At 34.9% G+C, this 17,424-nt stretch overlaps 1 protein-coding gene across 7 annotated transcripts in view; it reads left to right on the top strand.

The window, feature by feature from the left end:
* C8H4orf33 (chromosome 8 C4orf33 homolog) overlaps window positions 1–17,424 on the top strand; it is an 84,259-nt gene that overhangs the window by 49,876 nt on the left and 16,959 nt on the right. For all 7 annotated transcript variants that reach the window (XR_002346802.1, XR_002346800.1, XR_002346798.1 and 4 more), the window contains 3 exons: window positions 5,290–5,347; window positions 11,569–11,747; window positions 13,541–13,601. The gene's annotated coding sequence lies outside the window, so the exon portion shown is untranslated. The remainder of the gene's footprint in view (window positions 1–5,289; window positions 5,348–11,568; window positions 11,748–13,540; window positions 13,602–17,424) is intronic.

Below are 17,424 nucleotides of genomic sequence, written 5' to 3'. Positions count from 1 at the left end.
ATGAGTGGATAAAGAAGATATGGTATACATTTGATCTGGCAATACCACTCCTGGGCATCTATCTAGAGAAAACCATGACTTGCAAAGACACGTACTCCAGTGTTCATTGCAGCACTATATACAATAGCCAAGACATGGAAACAACCTAAATGCCCATCAACAGGGAGTGGATAAAGAAGATGTGGTACATATACACAATGAAATATTACTCAGCCATTGAAAGAAATACTGGCATTTTTAGCAACATGGATGGACCTAGAAATTATCATTCTAGGTGAAGTCAGTCAGACAGTGAGACACCAACATCAAATGCTATCAGTTACATGTGGAATCTTAAAAAGGACACAATGAAGCTCTTTGCAGAACAGATACTGACTCACAGACTTTGAAAAACTTATGGTTTCCAAATGAGACAGTTTGGGGGGTGGAGGGATACATGAGGGTTTGGGATCAAAATGCTATAAAATTTGGTTGTGATGATCATTTTACAACTATCAATGTAATAAAATTCATTGAGTAATAAAAGAAGATATGGTGTATACATACAATAGAATATTAGTTATAATAATGAATGAAATAATGCCATTTGCAGCAGCGTGGGTAGACAGATATTATCATACTAAGTAAATCAGAGACAAATAGGATATCACTTATACATGGAATCTAACAAATAGTGCAAATGAACTTACTTAGAAAGCAGAAACAGACTCACAGACATAGAAAATAAACTTATAATTTCCAAAGGGGAAGCGAGGGGAGGGATAAATTGGGAATATGGGATTAATAAATGCACACTACAATGTATAAAATAAACAGTAAGGATCTACTGTATGACACAAGGAACTGTATTATCTTAGAATAAACTATAATAAAAAAGAATATAGGTATACACATATATGTATAACCAAGTCACTTTGCTGTAGACTTGAAGCTAACACAATATTGTAAATCAACTATACTTAAACAAAAAAAAATCACAATGCCTATATACAAAGGCAAGCTAATATAAGGAAATATTTGCATCAAAAGAAGCATTGTTAATTTTTTTCAAACACATATAAGTAAATGTTAAATACCATACTCTATGCAGGATAATGTACAAAAAATTCTTCATTTATATTAATTACCCTGTAAATAATAATATTTAATACCTACTGATTTGCCAAGCACTTTTTTTTTCTGGTTAATCAGGAAACGTTTTATTATTTGTATTTGCATTTAAGAATTCTTTTTTTTTTTTCCCCCGCTGTACAGCATGGGGATCAAGTTACTCTTACATGTATATATTTTTTTTCCCCACCCTTTGTTCTGTTGCAATATGAGTATCTAGACATAGTTCTCAATGCTACTCAGCAGGATCTCCTTGTAAATCTATTCTAAATTGTATCTGATAACCCCAAGCTCCTGATCCCTCCCACTCCCTCCTGCTCCCATCAGGCAGCCACAAGTCTATTCCCCAAGTCCATGATTTTCTTTTCTGAGGAGATGTTCATTGTGCTGGATATTAGATTCCAGTTATAAGTGATATCATATGGTATTTGTCTTTGTCTTTCTGACTCATTTCACTCAGTATGAGAGTCTCTAGTTCCATCCATGTTGCTGCAAATGGCATTATGTCATTCTTTTTTTATGGCTGAGTAGTATTCCATTGTATATATATACCACTTCTTCTGAATCCAATCATCTGTTGATGGACATTTGGGTTGTTTCCATGTCCTGGCTATTGTGAATAGTGCTGCAATGAACATGTGGGTGCATGTGTCTCTTTTAAGTAGAGTTTTGTCTGGATAGATGCCCAAGAGTGGGACTGTGGGGTAATATGGAAGTTCTATGTATCGGTTTCTAAGGTATCTCCAAACTGTTCTCCATAGTGGCTGTACCAGTTGACATTCCACCAACAGTGCAGGAGGGTTCCCTTTTCTCCACAGCCCCTCCAGCACTTGTTATTTGTGGATTTATTAATGATGGCCATTGTGACTGGTGTGAGGTGGTATCTCATGGTAGTTTTGATTTGCATTTCTCTAATAATCAGCGATGTTGAGCATTTTTTCATGTGTTTGCTGGCCATCTGTATCTCTTCCTTGGAGAACTGTCTATTCAGGTCTTCTGCCCATTCTTCCATTGGGTTATTGGCTTTTTTGCTGTTGAGTTGTACAAGTTGTTTGTATACTTTAGAGATGAAGCCCTTGTCGGTTGCATCACTTGAAACTATTTTCTCCCATTCTGTAAGTTGTCTTTTTGTTTTCTTTTGGGTTTCCTTTGCTGTGCAAAAGCTTTTCAGTTTGATGAGGTCCCATGGGTTTATTTTTGCTCTTATTTCTGTTGCTTTGGGAGACTGACCTGAGAAAACATTTGTAAGGTTGATGTCAGAGAATGTTTTGCCTATGTTCTCTTCTAGGAGTTTGATGGTGTCCTGTCTTATATTTAAGTCTTTCAGCCATTTTGAGTTTCTTTTGGTGCATGGTGTTGAGGGCATGTTCTAATTTCATTGCTTTGCATGCAGCTGTCCAGGTTTCCCACCAATACTTAATGAATAGACTTTCTTTTTCCCATTTTATGTTCTTGCCACCTTTGTCAAAGAGTAATGACCATAGGTGTCTGGGTTTCATTCCAGGTTCTCTGTTCTGTTCCATTGGTCTGTATGTCTGTTTTGATGCCAGTACCACACTGTTTTGATGACTGTGGCTTTGGAATAGTTCTTGAAGTCTGGGAAAGTTATGCCCCCTGCTTGGTTTTTGTTTCTCAGGATTGCTTTGGCACTTCTGGGTCTTTTGTTGTTCCATGTAAATTTTTGGATTGTTTGTTCTAGTTCTGTGAAAAACGTCATGGGTCAATTGATAGGGATTGCATTGAATCTGTAGATTGCTTTGGGTAGTATGACCATTTTTACAATGTTGACTTTTCCAGTCCAGGAACATGGAATATCTTTCCATTTCTTTATATTTTCTTTAATTTCTTTGATTAAAGTTTTATAGTTCTTGGCATATAAGTCCTTTACCTCCTTGGTCAGGTGTATTCCGAGGTATTTGATTTTGGGGGGTGCAATTTTAAAAGGTATTGTATGTATATTCCTTTTCTAATATTTCATTGCTGGTATACAGAAATGCGACTGACTTCTGGATGTTAATTTTATATCCTGCTACTTTGCTGAATTTATTAATCAGTTCAAGTAGTTTGGGTTGAGTCCTTAGGGTTTTCCATGTATAGTATCATGTCGTCTGCATACAGTGACAGTTTCATCTCTTCTCTTCTTATATGGGTGCCTTTTATTTCTTTTGTTTGTCTAATTTCTGTTTGCCAAGCACTTTCTATGCATTTCCTCACTTAGTTCCTCTTAAAAACCTTATCAGATGGGAATTACCATTATTCCTATTTTATGGATGAGGAAACTGAGGCTCAAAGAGGTATAATTTGACCAAGGTCAAAGAACTGATAAACATAATGAATAAAATATTAATGCAGTGACTGCATAGTTTGCCTAAGAAATTCTCTTCTCAGGAACTGAAAATGTTCATTGTGAAAGAAAATTTTAAATACCAAGATGTCTAGTTTTAGTGAAATAATGCTATAACACCAAAAGAGACACCTACACATTTAATTGCCTGTAATGTGGGGACACATGATTGTGAAGTAAATTAAATGATAAGTAGAAGCTAGTTTCCACCACAGGTGCCAGCAGTCCTGCTGGGCCACCAGATTCCATCTTCCTTTTGGCTCTTGCTGGCACCATATGGTAACAATGGTTTGTGTAAATTTAATTATTGGGGATGAAGCTTTAGGTCTTGTGGGTTTTGGGGACATTTAAAAAAATGGTAATTCTAGTGACCTCCCAGTTAATTGGTACCCTTTTCTTGGCACAATCCAGGGAGACTGGCCCTAAGAATCCTGGGGAAATGGGAGCCCCCATCTGCTTTGCTGTTTTCCCAAATGTCTTTGCCCTATGATCCCATCTTCTTTGTTTTACCCTCTGCTCAATGTCATTGCTCCATTTCCCTTCCTTCTCTTTCATATGTAGCAAACATAAAACTTTAGCCTGTTTCCCTTTGATAAGGGAGGGTGGCTAGGGAGAGGAGAAAACCCAACAGCCAATCCTTCTGTACTCAAATTGCCTTTAAAGTTTGAGGATGTTAAGGCAGGATTTTTTAGTTCTTGAAAATTAGGAAACAAAAAGTCTTTTAATACAAAATATTGAATTTCAAATAATCATGGTATTCACCAATACTTTTATTTTCCTTTATGTACATTTTCAACTTAATATATTGACAACCCCTAATTTATATTACCATTACACATTGTTAGCTGGCTAATGTGAACAGGGGAAGGGGAAAAGCATGCTGTCTTGGAGAATGTTTTATCCATTTCTTCATAACCCACATTTAACTTCTAAAACATTAATTACATTTGCAGTGAGGCAAACGGAAAGTGTTAGAAGGGCAGTCAGAACTCATGTATCAGGGATTAGCCCGTGGCCTTTGGGAGTGCAAAGAATGCATTGTGCGTCGCATGTTACTTCTCATTAATGCCTTTGAAGCAGCTCTAACAATGCAGAACAGCTGATTGTATCTGTTTTGAACTTTGCCTCTTTTCCCCTCCAATTGACCCCATGCCTCAAGTATTTCATGCCTATTGTTGCAAATGTATTTTAACTGGTAATTTCAATTGGACAGGTCACATTCAGTGGCTTTTAGTTGTTCCTCTTGAAACTTATAATAGCACAGTAACCCTGTACCAATAGCTGAATTTTAAATAGTTATCCAACAATATGGTCCATAAATATAATTATGTATCAAAAACAAATCCATTCCAATTTAATACAAGGTGATATATACTTTTATATATGTAGCAGAAGTCTTTGTTAAAATCTACAAGTACACTTATGAATTTAAGCAAATTTGACAGTTACCCTATCTGAACCCTTCCAATTTGCTAGAATTATTTCAGTAATTATTGTATACTCATAACTTAAACCTTATATTTTGGACTCTCAGCATTAAGTAATTCCTGAAATGGCATTTAGAACCATTTGATCATAGTGTTTTTCTAGGACATTGTTTCTTACTGCTTTTTGCCACTAGATGGAAGAAGCAGGTTAACAAAATGATATTTTTGGTGCTTTGTTCAACTCTACCAAGAACAACCACAAGACTGTTTAAAATAATGACAGTCTTAGCATTCTTTTATTTATATGTATTTTACTGCAGTGGTTTTTAAATATAAATACTGTATGTAAGAATTATATTTATTTTTATGTTTTTTGTAGAGATTAATTTTCTTTTTATTATTTGAAAGGACTGAAATTTTCAAAAGTAACCAAGAAAGAAAACAATTGCCAGCTGGAAGAGGATAGGTAAGAATTATATAAAGATATTGGTAACAAGTATGTTACAAAATAATTTTTCTCATATATTATTGCCCAATAAATAACAAACCTAATTCATTTAATTATTTTGTGCTGCAAATGCTTACTGAGCAATTGACACACCGAAGACACTAGACTAGGTGCTGCAAAGCATCCAAGGGATGTTTTAAGTACAGTAACTATTTATAAAATTTTTACATTCTCTGAGACCTAAGCAAGAGGTAAGCCATATTCATTTATGCATACATTTAAAAAGTGGATAAAAAATACAAATGCAAAAGTTTGGACACACAGGGTGAATGGGAGGGTGGGTTTGGAGTATCATTTTCATCTTAAATATGGAATTTAAATGGACCTTTGATGTGGAGAAGCACAGAAGGGCATTCTGGTAGGAGAGGCAGAATGAGCAAAGGCACAGAGGCAGGAATTGGCTGTCTAAAAACATGTTTTGGAGTTCCCATTGTGTCTCAGCAGGTTAAGAACCCACCATAGTCTCTGTGAGGATGTGGGTTCAATCCCTGGCCTTGTTCAGTGGATTAAGAATCCATTGTTGGGAATTCCCATCGTGGCACAGTGGAAACGAATCTGTCTAGGAACCACAAGGTTGTGGGTTCAATCCCTGGCCTTGCTTAGTGGGTTAAGATTCCTGTGTTGCCATGAGCTGTGGTGTAGGTCGCAGATGTGGCTTGGATCCCATCTTGCGGCAGCTGTGTGTGGCGAAGGCTGGCAGCTGTAGCTCCAATTTGACCCCTAGCCTGGGAACCTCCATGTGCCATGGGTGCGACCCTAAAAGAGAAAAAAAGAAAAGAAAAAGAATCTGCTTTTGTTGCAGTTGTGACATAGGTCACAGATGCAGCATGGGTCCAGAGTCACTGTGGCTGTTGTGTAGGCCTGTGACCTTAGCTCACATTCAACCCCTAGCCCAGGAAATTCCAGCCATTAAAAAAAAAAAAAAAAAAAAAAAAAAAAAAAAAAAAAAAATTTAATGATGAAAAGACAGTGCGTTTTAAGAAGCAGTTTAAATGTATAGGCAGGACCTAATAAAATGTATGTTTTGAGCAAATGATAGCTGCTGGAAGTATCCTTATAAGGAAAACACCATGTAGAGGATAAGAGTGGGCATTCTGGAAAAGTGAAGCTTCCGCTTGGAAACAGAAGATCACTCAGATAAATAACCTGTAAATGGAAATAATAGCATCCATCTGATCCAGTGTTTTATAAAGTATAGGCTTTCTGTGTACATGGGCCTATAAATTGATGGGAAGACTCCATAAGAGAAAGAGGAATTCTGACTTATGAAGGCTTCCTGTGATTCCTATTCTCCTTCACCACTCCATGTGTGTTAGGGGACTAATGTGGTAAACAGTGTCCTTTGACTCCGAAAAAATAGCATTTAATCCTTAAAACAACACATAATACCACCTACCTAGTGGTCTATTGATATGAATGATCAAAGAATTCTATTCCACCTGCTGAAGGCAATGAGCTTGAACCCTGATATTACAAGTGGCTATAAAATTATCCAGCTTTTAAATCCAACCACAGAATTTGATTTTATGACTTCCTATAGAACTGTAGCTATAGGTTAACTAAAGGTTATGAAGTAATATCTCCTTTTTATGGTTTTGAATTCACTGCCTTGTAATTTCAGAGATCACTGTGTCATGCAATGGGATAAGCTTTATAGTTTTATAATTTTGTATAGCTCAGTGAGGATCTTGTAACTTTTTCTTTTCCAAATTCAAATTCTATATTATTTCCATAAGATTATTCACATCTAGTTCATCACTACTTTGCTAGAAATGTATGTAGGCAATCTTATATAATTTTAAGCCTTATTTTCATATTTTGTTCCATGCCTTGTTTATAAGCAATGTATAATTAAAATTTAAAATTAAATGTTGCCTTATATCTTGAAATAAATATTGCTCTATATCATAAGTATGTTTATATCTTAGAAATGCTATGCATTAAGTTCTATTTAAATTTTTTTTTTCTTTTTAGGGCCATACCCATGGCATATGAAAGTTCCTAGGCTTGGGGTTGAATCAGAGCTGCAGCTGCTGGCCTATGCCACAGCCACAGCAATGCCAGAGCTGAGTTCCATCTGCAACCTACACCACAGCTCACGGCAATGATGGATGCTTAACTCACTGAGTGGGACCAGGGATCAAAACCGTGTCCTCATAGATCTCATAGATACTAGTCAGGTTCATTTTCACTGAGCCACAATGGGAACTCCCAGTCCTATTTAAAGTTGATAAATATGTGATAGTACATAGGCTTACTAGATTACCTGGTATATATATTCATATATATATTTTTATTATATATTTCAGATGAATAAATTCAGATTATAAGCAGCCTAACCATTTTATTCTACAAAGCAACTGTGCAGTAATAGCTAAATATATGCATATTTTCCCCAATTTAAAAGTAGTAACTTCAGTGATTTTAGTACTTATATGAAATATTAGCTGTGTTTAGATCTTATTACATAAAGCTAATTATTTTGTTGACACTTTATGTACCTTATAAAACATAAGCTGATTCCCCTACAAGGAGAATGATATCTGTTTGATTTCATAACTGTTTTCCATCTACAATTAAACCTTAAAAAAAAAGAATTTTAACTTAGTAGTAGTATTTAGATTTGAAAAAATAAAACTTTAAAGGTATTTATCAGAAGGATGAAAAATGGCTATAGAAGCCTACATAAATTATTGTCTTTCTCTTGGGGCTATGCCTACATAGGCAAGATAGAGAATAGAGGTACTTCTTTTAGAAGATCTGGGCAAAAATTTTAAGTCTATAATTGAAGAAATGACACAGTAAGGAGTTTGTAGCCTCGTTACCCAGACTGTGTCTTTACATTGATTCTATTGACTTGACATAATTGTGTTAACTCTCTGTAAGTCTTTACCCTTAGAGATGTGGGTGGGAAATCTAGAAATAAAATTCTCTAATTTGATACAAGCTAGCCCTGCCTTTAATGCAGCTTGGTTTCCTATTATTATCATTTCAAAAATCATTGGCGATTTTCCTAGAGAGACTTTTAAAAAAGAAATATAACAAGAAAAGTTTGTATAGCTCATAAAAGATGTCTGTTAAGAGTGTTATTTGCTCTTTTATTGACTTTTAGAAGTTTATTTCTTCCATTTTGAAAAATGTAGTTTTGCCTTTCAGGAGCCATAGCATTTTTTGTTATTTACATTTATGTGTAACTACAGGTGATATAATATTCCTTTGTGGAAACCGAATTAAAACAAGACAAAACAAAACTAATCAGTCCAAATTCTGTTCTTTGTAATGCTGACATCAAATGGGGATTTCATAAATTTAACAGAAAGCAGACTTTAAGCAGTTGAGAATTTGATAAACATTCAAGCTATTTTAGAAAGTGGGCGCCATCATAATTATATCAGCAGTTGAGCATAAGGACACCTAAGACTGTAGTGTATGGGGATTTTGTTTTGTTCTGTTTTTGCATTTAAAGTTTTCTTTATATACAAAGTAGGTTTAATAAAATAGGCATTTCACTTCAGAAGTTTTATACCAGAAAACCTTTGAATACTAGAATAAAAATATGTGCTTCTTTTTCACACGTATTAATGTTACTTTGTTCCATAAATTTTCTTGTTGGAATTTGATAGTTCCAAACTATATAACAAAACAACTAAAATTTCCTATGAAATTATTATTTTGGCATTTTGAATTTTTACTAAAGGTGATGTTTTTACTGAGATTGCAAGTTGCAGGAAGAATGCCTTTGAACATTTTGGGATATTAGAAAAACATAATCTATTTATAATAAAAGAAAAAAACACCTTCAACATAAACTTTTAAAAATTGTTCCAACTCTGTTTTCTAAGCACAAGTAGCTCAGAGCTAGACATAACGAGAAAAGAATAATCATACCACTGAATATATGGAGTTTTAAATTTCTTTGGCTTTTATGATGGGATAGTTTTCTAAATGGCTGTTAAATGAGCATTCAATGCTTACAGTAATTTATTCCTGACTCAAAATTTTGCTTTCTTTCCTTCAGTCAGAATCACTTTGGTTAATTTTCTTTACATAATGAGAAATGAATAATTGAGAAGGCATAAGTGTATCTATAGCACTAGGAGATTCAAGAAGTATTATGTTGTAGAGAGGGAATAAAGAGTCCCATTGTTACTGAATTGAGTTCAATTCTATTCTTTAAGATCCTTTTCTCTTACAGACATTTCACAGAATCATTTGAAATAAAGACCATAACTTTGAAAACAAAAGCTTACCACTGTAGTTAGGGGAAATTGGAATAGAAAAATAAATTTTGAGTAAGACTTCAAATTTCTTAGAATATTTTTGTTCTTCCCTACATCCTTCAGAGTGATTCTTCTAAAACATAAACCTCGTCAGTAAGTTCTTTACTTAAAACCTGACAATGGTTCCACATGGCTTCCGCATAAACCTAATGTTAGCCCCCAGGGTCTGCACCCCCTTCTACCAGCATCACTTCTCTCACTATATTGCCCCCATCATCCACCAGGCATCTTACGTTCCATTTATATCTGATCTCCCATCTCCTTTCAGCTTTCATATTGCTCTGTGATTTTGCTCAAGCAGTTTTCTCCATTTGTAATTATACTTGTGTCCTTTACTGTCCTACTCCTATACATCTTTCAGTTGTAACTTCTGTGAAGTCTTTGCCGACATTCTCTAGTCTTTGGATTTCTAGCGTCAGAACTAGAGGCTCCTTGCTCTGTGCTTCCATACTTCTATTAAAACGCTGTCACAGTTTTCTCACATGTTCACAGTTCCCTTTTCCACTAGATTGTGAGTTACCTAAGGGCAAGAAAAGTGTCTTGTTTTTGTAGTTCTAATGTCTAGCACAGAAAAAGCAGATGGTGTTATATAAGAAATGTTTGCTTAAGTTGATTAATACTTAATTAGCATTTACTGTATACCCAGGTAAGAACAACACTCTAATCCATTTTGGGGGGATACACAGAAGTCAGAAGCTAGCATAGATGTGAGTAATAAATGGTGACTAATTGACGCCAGTGTTTTCAGTTCTTAAAAAAAGCTTGAAATTAAAGTAGACAAACATCCGGAATAAACTATCCAAGATGTATTTACCATATATATTTTTTCCTTTCTTGTGTAGCTCAAGTCCCAGGAAGCATTTTCTGCCTGCTCTAACCTGTATTTATCTCCGTGTTTCTATTACTTTTCTCTGTTGTCCAGTCAAGTTCTAAAACTACGCTTCGTTGAATTGTTCATTACTTTTAGATGTGCATTTTGTTTTTCGTTCTGATTATAAACATTATATGTTCTTTTAGGGCAAGGGTTACATGTTATACTTGAATTTCTCTGCATAACCTAGTGAAAAGCTGCACATATAGTATGTCCTCAAAAATTATTTGTGGACTGTATAGGGGTTCAGAATGAGCCTCCTCAGAATGTGCTGCTTTTGTAGGAAGATTGTTTTGAGCTGAGGGCAGTCAGGTCCCTGCAGGTTCAAGAGAAACCACTGCCTCTCCCTTAACTACCTAGAAAAATTTGAATTGGGAATTTTTCCCAGAAAAGAGTTATTACCAGAGATACATTTTATCTCAATGGCCCCATCAATATAGTAGAAAAAATTTCTAATTATCTAACATCTGCTTTTCTTCTTCTTGTCCTGTGAGTAACCCTCCTATCCTTGGAAGCCCTAGACCCCTACCCCATTCCTTAGCGCAAGATGACATCTGTACCTCAATTTACCTTTCTGTCTTTGAATCACCCTGTATGTGGGTTTCTCATATGTACAAAATTAAATTCATTTTTCTCCCGTTAATCTGTCTCATGTCAGTTAAATTCTTAGACCAGCGAGAAGAACCTAGAAGGGTACAGGAAAGTTTTCTTCCTCCCCAACAAATGAATAAAAGCAAATTCATATTGTTAAACTTTGTAAATACTACATAAATAAAGGTACCTGTGTATTAAGTAACAAAAAGCAATTCCTCAAGATATTTTCAGTACAAATTTTGCTGTGGTTGAATACTGCACAAGAATATTTTACTGCAATTCATAGAATTCCTTAAAATGTAATGGGGTGTTGATTGCCTTGAGGATATTAGTAAAAAATGTTATTTCACTTTAATTTGATCAAGACCAGGGGAGCAAGAAAGACATTGCTTTACTCATATCGTGACATCTGCTCTTCTCTCTCGTTTTGACAGTTGGAATATAGAATTACCACAACATGGGACAGTGTCCAGTGCTACAAAGGCCTATGACTCTCAGGTTTAAATCTGGGGTCCAAGGCTTACTGATGGAAGTGAATGCTCCTTTCTTTGATGATCCTCTAGCATCACCAGGCGAAGCAGACAGGGTTTTTATGGACTCTGGGAATATGAAGGTGAGAAATTTTCTATTTTGAGTGCCCAGGCTAAGAGAAATAGAGAGCACATGTGATATATGGCAGTGCTCTTACAATATTATTAATCTTCTCAGAGTTTCCTAGTACCTCATGCTACTCATCCTGAGTATCTGAAAATTTGGTGATATGGAAGAATGAGGTCAGAAATTGTGGGACCTGAAGGGGAATGATAGTTAACAATTAATATTTATTTTGTGCTTATTTTATAGCATTGTTTTGTTATAGTATTTCTGTTCAGCTACAGATAGAAAGAACCCCCCTCCTCTGTGCCACCCAAACCCCAATATAATTAATTATAATAATCTCCCAGTTTAAAATAGCAAAGAGTACAGAAACCTAGCAAAAGCAAGCACACAAAAAGCAAGAGAAGGTACAGGATCTCTCTGAGCAGCTTCCTTTGGCCCCAAAGGCTTGGTAATCACAGCCCCAACAAGGCTCAGTCATGAAGGTTCTGAGAAGGCGAATGATTTATTATGTCATGGCCTTTTATGGTCAGGATTTATGTTATCATTCCAGAAAATCTCAGACTAGCAATAAGGTGTCCTTAACCAGAAATATTTGGAGATATGTGAATTCTCCCAGTTCTCAAGTCTTACATGACATCAGAAGGTCGTGGCCTTATCAGGATGGGGGTAGAGTAATATAGACACTCCAGTGCACAGGAGGTCCTGAGCAGAATCTCTGTTCCTGGCCTGACAGTGTTCTAGCAAGTGCTTTGCATATATTCTTTCCTTTAATCCTCACAGCCATCGTAGGAGATAGCTACAGTTACTATCACTATTTTACAGATGAGGAAGCAGAGCCTCAGAGAAGTTCATTGTCTTGACTTCACTCACACAATGCATAGGATTCAAAAAGCTAGGTGCTCTGATTTTAGAAAGAGAATTTTTTAAAATTCCTTACTAGATTGATTACAGTAGATAAATTTGTATTACCTTTATAAAAAATTCTTTTTGAAATTCTCTTTTTATTCATTTATATCCCTAAGTCTGTTTTTTGACATTAAGTTTGAAAAATATGCTCAGGGGAGAAAAAAGATTCCATGAAAAAAGTTCGGAAAACACTGCAAACTCTATTTATCCCTTGGAGAGTCACTGTGAATATTACCATATTAATAATTCCCAAATCCTTCAGAAGATAAATGGATTTCATATTATTAACCCAACATACACAAACATATTCTCTACTATTTTATATATATATATATATATATATATATATATATATATATGTTTATGTCAGTAATACTGATAACAACAATGGCAATTACCATTTATTGAGTACTTACTAGGTGTCAGATGCTATTCTAAAAACTTCATATATTAGTCCTATGATGTGGATACCATTTTTACCTCTATTGACAGATTAAGGAACTGAACATAAGGCAGAGAAATTTTCCAAGGTCACATAAGTGACTTAGGCACAATTTGAAGTCAACTACTACTCTAAGCTTCTTCTCACATTTAATACCCACTGTTTATAGAAATTCTGTGGAATTAATGCTTCAATGAAATCACTTTGGGAAACAATTTAAACAGGATGTTTTGTATGGACGACAGAAAAATTACTTTAAATTTTAATATTCATATAGTCCTGAGAATGTTACATTGGATTTTCTAAAATAACTGGTTTGCAATAATGTTGAGTATAAAACTTTAATTTTATAAGGTACTATATTTCCATTCTTTAGACTGTGACTCTTTACAAATGTTTACTTTCTTGACGCCCTGTGAATCCAATTTCTCAGTATGATGACTGTTTTTTATTTGCAGTTTTTGAATCATTGTTTTTGAACAGCAAGACTAAACAGTATCTGGAGGTGGAACTCTGCCTGTAAGTTCTCTTTTAATGCACACAAGCTGCTCTCTGCTTTAAACTAGCTTCCCAAATACTTTTTAAAAGTCATTAAACTATCAAATGTTCTATTTGGTTTGAAAAATATGCATGAGTCCCACCCATATTTATTATTGTAAACAACATACAAAGTTAGAAGCATTAAAGTAAGTAGATTGTGCATTTCCTCTGAAATAGAGAATCACAGGTGATTGAGATTATGGTATTGCCTTAGGGCTAACCTCCTTCCTGCTTTAAATTCTTCATGATTGGTGTGTTTTCATGAAACTAGTCTCAAAAATCTTAAAATTATAGAGAGCTTCTAGTGTAGTTACAATACTTAATATTGAGGATAGTTGAGGCCTTACTCAACTCCACTAAGAAGGTTCCACCCACCCCACACACACACACACACACACACACACACACACAGTAGACCTCTTACATTTTATAGATTTTGTCTGAGTTAAAAAGCAAACAAAGTTTAGAAGATAATTTCCTAATGAGATTAAGTTCTGAGCCACAAAGCATTTGTTTTAAACTTTAAACTTTTAAGATTTAAAGCCACCTGTTTAACTCTCTCCAGGGTATCATTCATTTCTACACAAAGTCCTTAGAAGGGTGTATGGATTCTTCTGGCCCTTACTGTGCTAAGCAAACAACATTGATATCTGTAAAGATTCTTAGTCAAGGAGGATGGTTTAGAGACACATTGCATGGCTGTAGCTTTAAAGAAAGAAAAATTTCTTTAGATAGTCATTTTGGATTGTTAAATACAATTTTACCACACTTAAAAAGCACTTAGCATACTCAGTCTATTTGAATCACTTCACGTCTTCACATTCTGCCTGGTGAAAATGTTATTCTGGGCTTTTCTCTGTGACAGCCAATCATCTAAGGATGTTCTTTACCTCCTCAAATTAACCTCCTCCATAGACTTTCTTTCTTTTGGTAAAAGTTTTTCTTAAAGTGCTTATTTATTCTGTCCTTTTCTCCAAGGCTTATTTTATGACTGTCTTGGATGTAATAAATTAGCAAATTCAGTTAGGTGTGACTGACTCACTGAACCTATAATTTTTTTAAGTCACTTATTTTGTGTGTTTTTCTCCTTTGATGATAAAAGGAAATTATATACATTGTAAAACACTTAGGAAATAATAAAAGGCACATACACAAATAAAAATCATTTGTATTGCTACCCAGATAAAAGCACTATTCACCTTTGGTTATATAACCAGGCATCTCAATGTCTGAATATGGCCAGCAGTGTTATAGTGTGTTTTTATAACCTTGGATTTAAGTGCTTATACTTTGAGTGCTTCTCAGAGTTACAGGACATGCCTGGTCCTATAGTATATTTGAGCATAAGATCTCTAGAATCACATTATAGCATTTTTTTGGGAGCACATTATCATATTGTAGAAAACAAGCAGAATCAATAGATACTAGATTCCTCTCTCTTAAGTCCCAAGTTCCAAGTCAGATAATTTGCTTTCCATCCCATTACTTTCCCTTAGAGGAAAAAGAGTAAGTGGCAGAGGAACCACCATGCTATTTTGGCATTGGCACTACTACCATTGCTAAAATACTCCATCAATTTAGATGTGTACACCTGAACTTCTGTGCATCTATCGGGCAGTTCTCACCCTCATTTCTTTCACTGAAGCCAAGTGTGAGATGATAAAATAAGCCAATCAATGAGGCATTTTAAAGCACTCTTTTGTTGTTGCCAGTCATGCTGGTGAAACCTAGGATCTACTAATTGCAGCATCAGTTATTTTAGGTAACAGCAACAATAAGGACTAACTAATATAATGCTTACATTGTGTCAAATGCTATTCTAAGCACTTTTCACATATTAAATCCTTTAGCCGCACAATAATCCATTTTACAGATGAGTAAACATATCTCTGTTGAATAACTTGACCAAGGTTTCATAGCCAGCAAGTAGCAGTCTAAATCTGAATCCAGAAAGTGTAGTTTTAAAGTCTGTGCTCTTTAATCACAGTAATGCCAGAGTTGACAACCTAAAACTTATATTAACTTGAGTTGCTAAGAAAATTTCTTCAAAATGAGTCAGTTATGTTACTCACTCTAATTAGTTGTGCTGATATTCACATCTCAAAGAGGAGAATAGTTTCAGTGAGTTAAACCCAAGTGTTTTACAGTTTTAATCATGTATATGCATGACATTAAAAACAAAACAAAAAAATAGTGCCCAAAGTTGAAAATCCTGAATATTTGTAAGACTTTAAATATTTTGATTTAAAAATCTATACTGTGCCTCTAGATATTCTGTGTCTAAGTAAAACTGAAAGTCTTCTGTATTCATCAGAATTATTTTATTTATAAGTGAAAGAGGTACAACACAAAGAATTTGAGCAGAAAGAAAAAATTGTTGGCTCGATACCTCAAAAGATCAGAGGTAGACTACCTGGCCTCTTTCAGTTTGCTTCAATTCAAAGATCAGAATGATGCCCATGAGCATTCCTCTCTTGCTTTTTTTTGTTTCTCACACCTCCATGTCCTACCCACCTCCCATTCATCTCTAAATCCCTTTCACATCCATGTGTATCTGTGTTATTCTTTCCTCCTATAGAAAGGGGCTTCCTTTATGAGATGGGAGTGAGGGAGGTGACTCGGGCAGTTGAAAATTTGCAGCAATTCTAACTTAGCCACTTTAAAGGGATCGGATTTCTTCTTCCCGCTTCAGTGTGTAAGGAGGCTGTGATAGCGCCATTGCCAGCCCTGCCAGAATCACAGAAGTTTGAAGCAAGAGGAACAGTTCTTCAAAGACACTGAGGGTTCTGAGAAAAAGAAGAAGGAAAATCTGGCAGAGAGAAGTGACTGGTGTCTATAGCTCTACATCTCCAGCACAGTCATTATATAATTCTTAAATATAACTCCTTATGGGTTATTCAAGTTCTTCATGTTTTCTTTCCTTTTTTTCTACCTGGAACCCTGCCTTTTGGCAGATTTTCTGGAGTACTAAATTAAAAAGCAAATGTGCATAAGCTCTTTTACTATATACCAGGAACTACTAAAGTATGTTTTTTTGGGAGATGATTCAACTTTTAGCCTTTTATTTTCTTCTTTTTAAAAGAATTTGTCTTGTGTAATCTTAAGATTAATAAGAAAATCAAGAACTTATCATTTTGAGTTTTCAAGTTCTCCAATGTTAAGACTTCTCCAAATGTCTTAACAGGTATGCTTCATTAACTCACCACATTTATTGCCAGTTTGAAGATTTTATTATTTATATTATATGAAAGTAGGCATTTTACCCTAAGTGGTTATTGCCTATATTGTCTTTCTAAGGCAGGATCCTGGAAGGAACTAGATTATCTTGATATATTTAAAGTCCTGCTTCATTTAATTTTAATGCAGCATTGTCCCGTGTAGCTTATAATTCTTGAAATGAATGTCTATAATAAAGAAAATAAATTATTTTGATGTAAAAACATCTTGATTACTGATTAATTTATTTAAAACACCTTTCTTTAGTACTTAACTATGTTGTGGGCATTGTTTTAGGCACTAGAGATAGTTATGAAAAAAAAAATTGAAAAAGCCCTTTCCTCCTAGAATGTTTAGTCAGTGAATTATAGTACTTTGATTTGAATATGAATGGTTGTATTAGTCACATCATTTTATAGATACAATGTGATTGACTAATAGCTAACATTTATTGAGGACTTACCATATGCCACTATGCTGAGCATATACACATATTATCTTATTCAGTCTTCACCTGAACAGGTAGTATTATTATTTTGCTCAGGAAACTGAGGTATAAGAAACTTAGGCATACTAAGTGCAGAGC

This window comes from Sus scrofa, chromosome 8 (genome assembly GCF_000003025.6).
Source record: "Sus scrofa isolate TJ Tabasco breed Duroc chromosome 8, Sscrofa11.1, whole genome shotgun sequence".
NCBI lineage: Eukaryota > Metazoa > Chordata > Mammalia > Artiodactyla > Suidae > Sus > Sus scrofa.
The sequence above is the reverse complement of the archived record's forward strand: the minus strand, read 5'-3'. Positions and strand labels throughout refer to the sequence as shown.